The following is a 15,273-nucleotide window of genomic DNA, read 5'->3' on the forward strand; positions in this document are numbered from 1 at the left end:
ATTCACATTGAAAAGGTAGGTTAAATATTCCATAAAGGTATTGATGATCCTAAAGATTTGTGTTATAGATATGGCAACCTTAGACATCCAACCACTGAATGTCCAGTAGCCGCTAAAAGCAGATCAAACAATCAAAACATGGCAAAAATAATTTCTCAGACAAAAAATCAAAGAACCAGTTCAGGTCAGACAAATAGGTTGCACTACATGTTGCCAGTATGGACTAAAAGAAATTTAATCTATCCTTTTACTCATATAACAGGATCCAATCTTGTCTGGTTTCCCAAGTCAAACCATTGATTTCTTTTGCAGGAGATAGTGAAAAGAAGCAAAAGGCATTGCTTGCTCAAGACACAAGATTGGTAAGATCTTTTTTTAAGTCAAAGAACCATATTAGCACTACCAAGTATCTTGACCTTGTTCATATGGACTTGTGTTGAACAATAAGACTTCAAAGTAGAGGTGGAAAAAGGTGTGTTTTTGTAATTGTTGATAATTATTCCAGGTTCACTTGAACATTATTTGTAGACTCTAAAGAAGATGCCTTTGTTTGTCTTTGCAATTTTCATCAAGAAAATTAAAAATATACGAGGCATTTCATTAGTTTCCATAAGATCTAACTATGGTACAGAATTTGAGAATGTCAAGTTTTTAGAATTTTGTTCAACAAATGGTATAGATCATAACTTCCCTGCTCCTAGAACACCACAATAAAATGGAATGGTGGAAAAGAAGAATAGAACCTTGGAAGATATGGCTTGAATAATGATTCTTGCAATAAATATTTCTAAAAACCTTTGGGCTGAGGCAATAAGTACTACAACATATATCATAAATAGATGCCTGATCAGACCTATGTTAGAGAAGATTCCCTATGAATTACTAAAAGGAAGAAAGTTAAACATTTCTTATTTAGAACCTTTGGTTGTAAATGTTTCATACATAATAATGGAAAGGATAATCTGGGAAAATATGATGCTAAAAGTGGTAAGGGAATATTTTTAGGATATTCACTTCATAGTAAGGCTTATAGGGTTCTAATCAACAGAACTAACTATGTTGAAGAAAGCATGCATGTAGTTTTTGATGAATCTTGTGTTAAGACTAACTTCCAGGAAGGAAGTGACTCTGAGGAACAGGTTACACAACCTATTTCATCGACTGGAGCTACCAAACATGGAGGTACCTCAATAGGGGGAACTGAATCTGGAGGCACAGTGACATAGAGGATTGAGCCCCCAACTACTCTAGCCCAGAATATCAGCAATGATCCTAGTATCTCACTAAGCTTGGTCCCAAAAGGTTACAAGTATCAAGGATCACATCCTATTTAGAATTTTCTACAAGGTCTAGATTAAGAAGTATATGTGTTTTCAAGGCATTCATGTCAAAAATTGAGATAAAGAAGGAAATTAAAGCACTGCTTGATGCTGATTGGATCATAGCCATGCAAGAAGTGCTAAATAAGTTATAGAGAAGCAAAATATGGTACTTAGTTCCTCTCCCAAAAGATATAACAGTAATTGAGACTAAGTGAATGTATAGAAATAAAGTTAATGAGCATGGAATAATTACAAGGAACAAGGCAAGGTTGGTGGTCCAAGGATATAATCAAGATGAAGGGATAGATTTTGATGAGACTTTTGCTCCTGTATCCAAAATTGACGCTATTAGATTACTTGTTGCCTTTATCGCCTATATGGAGTTCATTCTATATCAAATGGATGTTAAGAGTTCATTCTTGAATGTCATTCTCAAAGAGGAGGCATATGTTAAACAACCTCCAGGATTTGAAAGTAAGGAGTTCCCTGATCATGTGTATAAACTTTCTAAGGCTTTGTGTGGGTAGAAACAAGCTCCAAAAGGTATAGGATTATGTGCTAGGTTTTAAGCAAATCCTAAAGTCTCATCTAAAATATGTGAAAGGGATCTTTAGATATCTCAAAGAAACTAATGATTTGGTTTATGGTACCCAAAAGGTAGTATTTTCAACTTGGTTGGATATTCTGATGCTTACTATACAGGATATTTGGTTGACAGGAAGAGCACTACAGGCATGGAACATTTCCTTGGATCATGTGTGATTATCTAGTCCACTAAGAAGCAAAATTTAGTAGCCTTATCTACTACTAAAGCTGAATATGTTGTTGCAGGATCTTATTTTGCTCAATTATTATAAATTAAGCAACAACTTATGGATTTTGGTATAGATGTTGGATGTGTTCCTATTTTTTATGATAAAACAAGTGCCATTAACTTAGCCAAAATCATTTTCAACATAAAATAACTAAACATATTGATATTAGTACAACCTGTAGAACAACCTGTTTCTTTGACCAGAACTGTTCTTGTTCCCTTTTGTCTGAGAAGATCTGTTAGCTAGGTTTTGACTATTTGATCTGCTTCTAGCTACCACTAGGCATTCAGTAGTGGGATGTCCAAGGTTTTCACAGATGTAACATAAATTGTTAGGATCATCAACACTGTTGTAGAATCCCAAACCTTCCTTTTCATTATAATTTCTTTCACTCAATTTGTGAATAATTCTTGAGGACTTTGTCCACCTATTCGCCCTTTCAAGATCAAGTTTTAGTTTAGAAACTTTTTGACTTAGTTTATTCATTTTTTTAGTTAAATCATGACATTCTTGTTTGTATTTAACTGGATCTAGTTCATCCCTATCAGAGGTTAACTCCTGGAAATCATCAATCAATGCACTCATAAAGGGCACAAGTGTTGGTTTTGAGAACAATTGTAGTTTTTATTTAAGTTTAAGTATACTTACCACACAACCATCATCTTCTTCATCTAAGTCTGAATCTCCAAGAGTCGTGAATGTAGTTTCATTAACTTCATATTCATCTGAATCAGATCCGTAGGCTGCTATCATTGTATGTTCTTCCTTCTTTTTTGCCTTTAGTTCCTTTTTATCCCTTTCCTTCCTCTATGCTATTTCCCATACTGAATAGTCTCTGATCTGATGATCAGTTTTGCCACACTTGTAGTAGCCATTTGGATTGTTATTAGAATATTTCTTTGTACCTATTCCCTTCCTCTTCTTAAAGAATTTGGTAAAATTCTTAGTTATAAAGGCAACTTTCTCCTTATCAAGTTCAAATTGCTCAACACTATTAGAAGTTTCTAATGCCAAGATTTTCTCAGGATTCGCTTATTCTTTGATTCCGTCTACTTTCATTTCATAAATTCTTAAGTTCCCTACTCGTTCATCTAGGGTCATACCTGCAAGATCCTTATTTGCATCCCTGACTGTTGTTACCATAACAATCTATTTTGTTTAAGGTAATACCCTCAGTATCTTTTCAACTTGTTCCTCCTTATAGATGACTTTTCCTAAGTAAGTCAGCTCGTTTGTAAAGGTAGTATGCTTTGTCATCATCTCATTTAGGGTTTAATTTTCTTTCATTTTAAATTCCTTATACTCAGTGAAAAAGAGAGAGATCCTAAATTTTCTTACTTGAGAGGTACCTTCATGAGCATTCAGCAGTGCATTCCAAATTTGTTTAGCAGTAATACAGGTTGATATCCTGTTTTATTTATCAGGTCCTAGTCCATACACCAAGATGTTCTTGGCTTTTGAATTTTTCATCCAAGCCAACAAGTCATCAGGAGTAAATTCACGCCTTACTTTCAAACTTGTTCACTATCAACCAATTTCATGGGAATAGTGGGACCATCAGTAATCCTATCATATAATTCATAGTCTTCACCTTGGATGAACATCTCCATCTTTTATTTCCACCAGATAAAGTGAGATTCATCAAAAAGTAGAGGTCTAGTTATTGACTGACATTCACTGTGACTAGTAGGAGGTGCGGAAGTTATCATGTTGATCTTTTCTCAGGTGCTAGCGTTATTTAAGACAACCTTGTTCTTATACCACTTGTTTGAGTATGAGCCATACTACTTTTAATATTAAACTCTACGGATTGTCTATCTGTGGAATAAGTAAGTAAACGTGGTTCACAGAAGTAAAAGCTGAACACAGTATTTTTATGTGGAAAACAACCGGATCATCTTGATGGGGAAACTAAATTGCTTCTTGGGATTGAAAGTCAAACAAACAACATCTGGAACAATTATCCATCAACAGAAGTATGTAAAAGAAATCCTCAAAAGATTCGCCATGGAAGAGGCAAAAGACATCAGCACTCTAATAGCCACTGCTACAAAGCTTGATTTGGATGAAACAGGTCCTGATGTGGAGCAAAAGGTGTACAGAGGAATGATAGTTTCATTGCTATATCTTATAGAAAGCCAGCCTGATATTGTGTTTAGTATAAGATTAAGTGTTAAATTTTAAGAAAATCCTAAAGAGTCTCATCTAAAATCTATAAAAAGGATATTTAGATATCTCAAAAGAACTAGTGATTTGGTTTATGGTACCCAAAAGGTAGTAGTTCCAACTTGGTTGGATACTATGATGCTTACTATGAAGGATATTTGGTTGACAGGAAGAGCACTACAGGCATGGCACACTTCCTTTGATCATTTTTGATTACCTGGTCCACTAAGAAGCAAAATTTAGTAGCCTTGTCTACTGCTGAAGCTGAATATATTTATGGAGGATCTTGTTGTGCTCAATTATTATGGATTAAGAAACAAGTTACGGATTTTGGTATAGATGTTGGATGTGTTTCTATTTTTTGTGATAGTACAAGTTCCATTAATATAGCCAAAATCCTGTTCAACATGAAAAACAAACCATATTGATATTAGACATCACTTTCTTAGAGATAATATTGAAAAAGGTCATATATCAATTATTTTTTGTTCTACTAAGCAACAAATTTCTGACATTTTCACTTAGGATTTGAGTAAATAACACTTTAAAAAGAATAAATTAACCTTGGGGATGATTAAAGTTGTATAAATCTCCCTTAATGATTGACTAGAATAAGCTGCTCTTCTGAACCCTCACTACCACCTCCAATCCCTCTTTAGATTATTGATAGAGGTGATGTTCCTATTGTAAACCTAATCCCTTGAAGGTCCATATCTAAACCAAAAAGAAAACCCTCTTCCTTCTCCATCAATGTTGATGACAATGTTCCTGAACAACCCTCCCATATTGTCTCTACTCTTTGTACTCCTCACACTTGAGGTAAAAATAAATGGGAAGATGCTTCCTTGGCAGAATCACTTCAAGCTATTAAAAAAACATGTGGCTAAATCTAATCCCACTCCACCTCGTGCATTTTTTCCTAATATTCTTCTTCGATTAGTAAGAAGGAAGTGGACAATTATTGCAAAAGCCCTAAAACCCTCTTTGTCTTGTAAAACATCATCTCAACCAAGTCCAAAAGCTTCCTCATCTTCTAAATCTATTCCTACCGTCAAAGCTTCCTCGTCCTCCAAAGTTTCTCCTCTGAAGTCCTATGCTCATTCAAAGAAATAAGCAAATAAACCTATTCCTTCTAACTCATCTTACTCTGACTCACCTATGGATGCTACTGCTAAGTTGGATCATGATTTTGAGGTTCAAGAACCATCCTCACATTAGGACACTCCTAAAGAGCACCATCTTTACTTTCAAAAGCATAAATTAGCTAGAGAGGGGGTTATTAGTGGTTTTGGAGGTGTTGATATGCATACTTTATTTGGTAAACTGGAGATTTAAGGATGGTCATACCTATTTCTTTAGGGTGACCTTTAGAGTAAGTTTCCAAAACTGGAAGTTTATGAATTCTATAATAATGGGGTAGCTATTGGTGAGATGTTTTCTACCATTTTTCGAGGGGTTACTATGAACCTTTATGTTGCAGACATTACTAGAATTTTGCATATCCCTTCTGGAGGGTGGGGTCAATTTGTCAAGGGCACTTGGCCACGTCTTGATAATCTTGCCTCTACTCTTGACATTTGTCGTAAGTTCTTTGGAAATCCTCACCTGATCAATCATAGAAGAGTTCTTAAGAGGGAGATGTCTCCACTTCACCAACTTTATTTTGATGTAGTGCATAAGATGATCAGCCCTAGGAAGGAAAGGACTGTGCCTAGTATTCTTGACCTTACTCTCATGGAACTGTTGGACACTGAAGTGAAAATTGATTTTTCTGGACTCATATTAGAGCATATGCAAAGGATTCTCCTCAAGGAAGTGAACAGACATACCCCCCTTACGAATTCTGTCTCACTCCTATATTTGAGGATTTTGGGGTGTCTGTCCGAGTGTAGTCTTCACAGACTACCAAGGATATCATAGGGAGTGTGAACCATATGATGTTACCTGTTTTTATTAAAAGTGTAGATAACCTGATGAAGAGGTTAAGAAATACAGTGGCAACAAAGTATGCAGTAGTAGAGATAGCTCAGGCTGCACTGGAGGCTGCTCATGAGGATGAGAATATATTTCTTCAAGCCTAAATTGCCTCACTTACAGCCTCTTGGAACATGAAAGAGCTGAGAATGTTATTTTTACTAGGAAATTGACCTCCCTTATTCCCTCCTCTTTCTCTACTTAGCTCCTTCTTAGTGCCTTAGAAATATTTTTCTTGTTTTTCTTGGTCCCTGTTGTTTCTGTTTTTTGCTATTTCTGGGTAATGATAATTGTATCTTGTTTTATGAATGAAATAAACCTCTTTGCTTATTAAGATCTGCTTCTTTGTTTTCATAATGCATAGTTGTTCTCTTGCTCTGAGTCTTGATTGTTTTAGTGATAGCCCAGTGGCCATGGATTATTAAACATTTTTCACTTATTGGGCCAACTTTTCGATGATGTCTAATGGGGGGAGAATAGATTATACAATGCTTATAACTTAACTGACTAACCTATTTCTTTTAGTGTTCTCTTATTTAAAATATTTTTTAAGTATGTCAGGATCTTATGTTGGATGCTATGCTGCTAAGTTTGTCATCATCAAAAAGGGTAAATTGTTAGGGAATGTGAAGTTTTGATAAAGGACATGTGAATGAAAAATGTTTTGCAAGCTATTCCATACAAGTGATGAAGAAGAAGTTAATGGTTGAAGTGATGCAATGCTGACAATGCAATAAGACAAAAGTTGTTAAGCAAGGAAGCTCACAGTTGTTTCAAATACTATGATTAAGGAGAATATAAATGCAGTATCTAGAAGTTGAGTTGATCAAGGAGTTCTACCATACTAAGGGATAAAGTAGAAGAATCCTATTCAATCAAGGAGAGAGAGGCGACAACAATAAAGGAGTGACAATACTTGGGAGTCCTATTAAAGATTGAAACGTACATCAACTAAAGGAATCAATCAGGAGTTGGATTAAATACAACAAACATTCAAGTGTTTCACTAATGCATGAAAAAGATAATCAACAATCAACAAATTAGTTCTACAACATGAATGAGCTATTAGAACAACCTAGTTCTTTACACAGAATTATAGAATTTGTGTAATAGGTTGGTCGTTGAGTCATGTTGAGTTCTCATCTCTAGTCTTAGTGAAGTATAAACTGAGTTAGGATTAATGTCTTCAAATTGGGGAACTCAAAGACTTGGGAATACTTATCTTGGGAAGATTTGTGTTTTTGTAGAAGTAGGAGTTAGAAGTTTTAATTCCTAATTTACAAGAAGTCTTGTAACTTGTTGGTTGTTGATGCTCAAGAGTAATAGTAAAGTTGGGGTTAAATCCTGTAGAGATACAGGTCGTGGATTTTTGCACCTTTCTTGAGTTGGGTGTTTTCCACGTAAAAATATTATGTTCAAGTTTTACTTCTGTGAACCATGCTAGCTTACTTGTTCCACAGATAGGCAACCAGTAGAGTAAAATATTAAAATCAGTAGGGCACGTACGCTAACAATATTTTTTGTGCAATTGTGCAATATATCAACAAGTTAAATCAGATTACTTCAAAATGAGTAATACAATATTAATTGTCAATTTTGATGTATATTCTACTCACCCTAACTTTAAACAATTCAATAAACTGTTTGTTTCATTAATCATCAGACAAGTGTTGCATAGCATCCATGTGAATTTGTGCAAACTCTGTACAAATTTGAGGTGAATTTCATATGTCAGCTAAAAACTAAAATAATCCTAAACAAAATGAAGAATGAAAAATCCAAAAGAAAAATGTACATACTCTAGAAATGGTAGAACTTCTTCACAATTCTTCTGTATGTATATATCTGCCGGATCCAACTCATTTGCTTCAAGATCATCATATTTTCTAGCTCTCAAAGTTTTATCAGATTTGTAAAATAGTGGTAAATGTCCATCAGATTCTTTTAATCCAGCATCATAATTTCATTCTTGCTGATTAGACTTTGTATCAAATCTATGAAAATGCCTCAAACATAAAGTCATACATTTATTTGCAAGATAGTCCTTAACATTAAAACCTTTTGGACAAGCCCTATTACTTATGAGACACTTTAAGAAATATAACCATCACTCTATTATATAAAACCACTGATACGGAACCTTTCCAGCAAGCATAGCTTCATTTGATAAATAAACTGGCAAGGGCACCATGACATCAAAAAGGTAGGAGGGAAGCCTTTTTCTAGCTGGCAAAGAGTTATACGAATTTGAGCATCTATTTGGTTCAATTCATCCATCCTTAATGCATTAGATATGTACATATGAAAATAGTTATAACTCAATAAGTGGTTCACACCTCTTTGGAAAACATACCGCATAGTGCAAGTGGGAGTAGATCTAATAAAATTACATGACAATCATGACTCTTTAAGCCATAAATCTTGTGATCTTTCCAGATCACAAATTGAGTTCCATTTGATGAAAATACATATGGGGCCTTCAAATTTTTAAAGAAAAGGTAGAAGTTGTACTTTTCTTCAATAGATAATGTGTAACACGCAGTTGGAAGTTCATATTTTTCTCCTTTTCTGATGGGGGTGCAATTTTGGCCTATTGTTCATTTCTTGTAAATCAAATCGTGTTTTAATGGTATCTTTGGTCTTTCCAGCAACATTCATCATCATTACATAAACGTTGTCAATTATGTTTTTCTAATTATGCATAAAATCTAAGTTTTGTTTCAACAGAAGAAATTTAAAATATGGAAGTTTAAGAAAATAGTCTTCTTGTTCCAGTTGTCCTAACAATCATCATGAGATATCTCGATCCTTTTTTTTTGGATCATTCGTGAAATTTATCCCTTGAAGGTCTTGCACATGACCAAGTATCTCGATGCCAGAACACATTTTTTGTGGATGTCTTTTCTCTTTTGTGCAATCAAATGACTCATTATCATTCCTTCAGTTGTTATTAAGAGGAAGATAATGATGGTGGCTCATAAAGCATTATTTCATACCATAAGAAAATTGAGGAAGTGTCTTAGTTGCACCATAGGTATGCCAATCTCCCTTTCGTACTTCATCCAGACAAATTTCCATATGCAAAATCAGTAAATATGGGGATTAAGTCTTGAGATGCTGCCAAGACCCGCACATCTAGAAAAGTATCATACATATTATACTCATCCCCTGATTTCAGCATTTCCTCATCCTTGACGCAAGACAAGTGATTTGCAACCTGAATCCTAGTGCCTTTATGGTCTTTCACCTCAAATTCAAATTCTACAACAAGAGTACCAAATAATCAACCACATCTTCGTATCCTTTTTTGTCATTAGATACCTCAATGTTGCATGATAAGTATGAACAATGACTTTGGTACTTATGAAGTACGAACGGAATTTCTCAAAAGTAAAAAACCACCTTGAGTAACTTCTGATCAATTACTATATAATTATTTTAAGCAGGGTTTAATGCTTTGTTGGCATAGTATATTGCATGAAGGATCTTCTCACATCGTTAGCCTAGGACAGCTCCCAAAGACACACCTATAGTATCACACATCACCTCAAAAGGAAAGTACCAGTTTGGAGGCACAATAATTAGACCCGAGATCAACCGCTCCTTAAGGTAGACAAAGTCCTTGAGACGTGTTATCAAACACAAAGTATTTCCTGATTCTCCAATAGAATCCAACATAAGCCAAGAAGCTTCGGATACCCTTAACTTAAACAAGAGAAGGAAATTTTTCAGTCACCTTTATATTCTCCATATCAACATCAATACACTTTTTTTAGATAGTATGTATGAGAACAATGACATATTTACCATTAAGTTGGTACTTTCCCAATATAAGAAAGTGTTTCAATTCTCGCATCTGTAAAGTGCATTGGTTAAATAGGACACACAATAATTAGAATAGTTTCTAGTAACTGAAAATTTATCTATAAATACCACTATAGAGCCCTCCAGTATATCAAAAAATATCAACATCATACAAAGATGAAAGTTGGTAGGAGCATTACATAGTACGGATATCATCCTCTTGAACACAAAAGTACCATATGGGTTAGTAAAATGTATTCATATTTTGATCTTCCGGGGAAATAGAAATATAATTGTACCATAAAAATACCCATCAAGAAAATAGTACCAACCCCTGCCTGTAAGTCTGTCTAGCATCTGATCCATAAGCAGCATGGGAAAATGGTCCTTTTGCATCCAAGTGTTCAACATTATGTAGTCCATGCGTACTCTTCATCCAGTAACTGATATTATGGGCACTAACTAATTCTTCTTATTTGAGACAATAGAGATTCCACCCCTCTTAGGTAAACATTAAATTGAGCTCACCCATTTGCTGTCGACAATAGGGTAAACCACTCCTATAGCTAAAAACTTTATGATCTCTTTCTTAACTACCTCCTGTATAGGTGGGTTCAAACTATGTTGGTGTTCAATGCCGAGAACATAATCCAATTCAAGCTAAATTTTATGAGTACAAATCCTGGGTAAAATCCCTACAATATCTGCAATAGTCTATTCGATGATCCTTTTGAATCACTGTAATACTGAGATCAATGCCTCAACCTGTGTATCCAATAGGTCAAAAATAATAATGGTTGGCATTCAGCGCCCAAAAAAGCATAACTTAAGTGACATGGGAGGGCCTTCAATTCTAAGATCAGCGGCTCCTCAATAGATGGATAAGAAGGTAGAGTCCCTGTATTGTTTTAGTAAAGATCTAACTTCTTTGTAGCTTAAGAATAAAAACCTCTACCATAGAGTGCACTCACCATCTTATCATATTCCTCGATACCATCACTATCAAAGTTCATGATAACCACTGCTGGTGCCTCAACCCCAAGTCTTTCTTTAATAGGCGCAGTTAATGCTTCATCATCAATAATGTCTATCATAGACACCACCCGCATATCCTACGACTACCGCATCAACTAACAGATATTAAAAGTCACTTATTCTTTATTGATTCATTACGTCATCTACCCTATCTCTATATCAACCAATGCCTTAGCACTAGCTAGGAAGGGCCTTCCCTAGATAATAGGGACTTTAAAGTCCATCTCACAGTGAAGGATCAAAAAATAAGATGCAAATATAAAATATGCCATATTCACCAACACAATACTTAATATACAAAATGGTTTCTTTACAGCATGTTCAGCCATCAACAACCTCATAAATCTTAATTTAGAAGCCCCTAGTCCCATCTACTTGTTCACACCAACAACATCAGATTAATACTTACTCCTAAATCATATAATGCTCAAGAGAAATTTATGGACCCAATAGTACAAGGAATATTAAATACTTCATTGACCTCTTTCTTCTCTACCAATGATCAAGCAGCAATGACACTACAATGGTGCATATTATATAAAGTATCAAAACTAACCATTAATTTTCTAGTAACTAAATTATTCAAGAACTTTGCATAGCCATGCATTTTATCTTATGCTTCAAAAAAGAAATATTAACAAATAATTCCTTCAACATCGACATAAGATACTTCCCCTCCACTTTCTTTTTCTTCAATATTTGAGAAAAAAGTAGGGGAGGTCATAGAATGGTCTTCAGTATAGGATCAACTTCCTTCCCCTTTCCTTTATTCTTCTCCACTAGCTTATCAACACCTATTGATTTTTGTGATGACTCACAACAACTCACAAATTTTTTAGGTTCCACTTTGGGTGTGTCATCAATATTAACAATAACATCTTGAGCCTCATCAACGATAAGAACAGGAAGATTAATGGTAGCCTTACCACTCTAAGTGGTGATGGAAAAATAGTGACTATAATTCTTCATATTCTACATAATATTAGTCCAATGGGTGCCCGACTGATGCTGATTCAATGTAGCTGTATTTGATCAAATTGCTACCCAAGACAGTAGCATGCGACTCCACTTTTTAGCCTAAACCTAAAATATCTGCCTTAATGTCCTTAAGTCAATGCTCGGATTATCTGAACCCTTAACCATCGTAAGAATCAACACCACCATCCTAGAATCAGTATCACAATTCCTGAGAGTAACATATACCTCACTGTTCTCCTTAAAATCATCCTTTTGTCTATAGTAACCATCTCTTTCTCGACTCTAATCCCTATATCTATCCGCATAATAATTCTGACCTTAATTCCCTTGACTTGAGTTCTAAGTGTCTTGAGTAGATTCTTGGCCCTTGGCTTAGAATCCTAACTCTCTATCTAAATTATTTGCCTCTTCATCAACATAAGAATCATTTGACCTAGGATCTTTATCTTGTGCGCCCACAGAATTAACATTTCTTATTCTTAAATTTTTTAGTAATCAAATATTCATCCTCAACTACACAACTTCTTGAGCTACTATGTCATCTACAATTCTCTACTCACTGGAAGCCTTAATAATATAAGTACCAACTCCTCTTTCTACCTCCCAAGTATGCCACCCTCGCTTAGTAAGAGAGACCTAATCAAAGATTTTTTATGCTATCTCCCAACATAGTCTTATAAAAGCTCCACCAATAATAGAATCTGCAACAACATTGGCATTGACATTTAGGGCTCAATAGAATATTTCAAGCAAAATTTTCCCCAAAATTCTACTATTAGAAAATATCATTAACTTCTTCTTAAACCTCATCCATGCCTCATACATTGGTCAGAATTCAATTTCCTATAATTATATGACTTATTCATAAACATTACATTCTAGAAGTTAGGAAGAATCATTCCAAGAATTATTTTTCACAACTTGCTCAAATTTGTAATGGATCCATGAGCTAGTTTTCCTAACCATAATATTGCTTCACCAGTTAGAGAGAATGGGAATAACCCAAGTGTCAAAGATTATTGACTCAGCCTTTGTATATAATAAGATAAAGATGTGCATGTTTGCACCCTTATACGGTAGACCGACAAACACACCCTTCCGAATAAGCAGCTGAACCACAACCCTTGTGATATCAAGATTTACCCCTGGCCCAACTTTGGAGGAATGATAACTACTTTCACGATAGGCTCAACATACCCTATGTTGTTTTGTAAATAATCATAAGCCTAAAAGTACTAAAAATATGAGACTACTAGAGCTCTATCTCTTCGACCTTTGTCAATTTCTACTCGACACTGTACTTTGTGTCTCTGTCTCTTCTCAATGATTTACTTACTATCTTTGTCTCTCCTATTGATATGCACGATGGGTAGCATCATTGTCCCTCCTAAAATTTTCTTCTATGATATACTATGGTTTCATAGAACTTTAAACATTTAAAATTATAAAAATATGTATTTAATTAGGCTATTTTTGTTGATATATTGTATTTTGTGTTAGTTTTGCCGGAAACAAGGTTTTGGGAGCTAAACTATGGTAAAAAATTTAGAATTAAAGTTTTGGACCTCCTATGTGGGCACTAACACATAGGTACTACATACGTGGCATATGTTCCAGGATAAGTGTCAGGATGATGAGATTAAGAGATTCAAAAGCATCAATTTTATGCCCTGGTTTCTATCATAGTAACCTATAGTCCATAGGCTCCGGATGAAGTTCATAAAGTTCCAGTAGGAGTTTTGGAAGCCTTGCACCTACGTGGGACACCTACGATTTGTAAGTGTCTCCATAGGTGGTCACCGACTACAATTTTCTTCTTTTGTTTTGTATAGGATTCCTAGTGTTTCCATGTATTCTATAAAAAACTTTTTTTATGTTTTTTAGTTATTAGATACACTCATATTATTCACGAATATATATTTAGATTTCAAAATTTGATTTTGATGTTGGGATGGTTTTCAAGGATAGTGATATTTAATTTAAGCTTTTAGTTATGAATTCCATAGATTATTTCACAACTATAGGAAACAAATTTCCTATTCTAGGGTTCTGGAAACCTGGCAGATTAAAAAAGTAGGTAAAGTGTGAGATTAGGCTAGATGATTGTTGATATATGTATTTTGATCTTCCTCAAATTAATTGCTTTCTTAGATACTGCAAAAGCTATGGACTTTCCTATATTTACGATTATCCTTATAAGTTAGTTAAATATTGGCAAAAGATGATTACAACAATAAGTCGAGGCTATCAACCCTCGTCTAATGGCTTGATAAGTCCAGTTTTCCTCTTTTATTTTTTGATAGGTTTCCTATGCTTTCCATGTATTCTATAAATATCCTTTTTGATGCTTTTTAGTTAGTTGACACACTTATACAATTCAAAAAAATATATTTTGATTTGGAGATTTGTTTTTGATCTTGGGATTATGTTCTTGAATTTTGGTTTATTATTCAATATGAGACTTTGGGATTTCTTCCTAAATTATTGTGATATTGATTCTATGCTTTGAATTATGAATTCAATGAATTGTTTCACAACTATGAGCAACTAATTACCTTAGCTAGGGTTGTGGGAACTTCGGTAGATTAACTAAGTTGGGGAAGTGTGAGATTGGATTAAATCATTATTGATGTATGTATTGTGATATTATTTGTATTTATTGATTCCTTAGCTATTGCAAAAGCTAAGGACATTCCTATATTCATGATCATTCTCACAAGGGAGTTCAAGATTGGGGAAAGAAGATTACAACATCGATTCGAGGCTATTAGCCCTCGTCTAATAACTTGACACCCACAAGCTGATAGTTAAACTGGGGTAAAAGATAAGGGTTAGTAAGAAACTCCCTTAGACTCATAAGGTAAAGGGTAAAATTTGCCAAAGGAATTTAAAAGACGGTTGGTGAGACATAACTTGTCAGATTCTGCATGTGTAGCATTGATATAGTTAGATGAGAATGATAAAGCTACGGAGTTAGAAACCATGGGGAACACAGTTCTACTTTTTTACTATTAAAACAAAATTCCCCCCATTTACTTTTCTGCACTGCCCTGTGATTTCAGAAAGTTTAATAAATAGTCCAACCTATTACCTGTGCATTTGACCCCACCAAGTTGGGTTACTATATTTATCTACAATCGCACTATTCTACATAGAGGTTTAGTTTTAGGCTATATTAT

The sequence above is a fragment of the Capsicum annuum genome, unplaced genomic scaffold (genome assembly GCF_002878395.1).
Source record: "Capsicum annuum cultivar UCD-10X-F1 unplaced genomic scaffold, UCD10Xv1.1 ctg998, whole genome shotgun sequence".
NCBI lineage: Eukaryota > Viridiplantae > Streptophyta > Magnoliopsida > Solanales > Solanaceae > Capsicum > Capsicum annuum.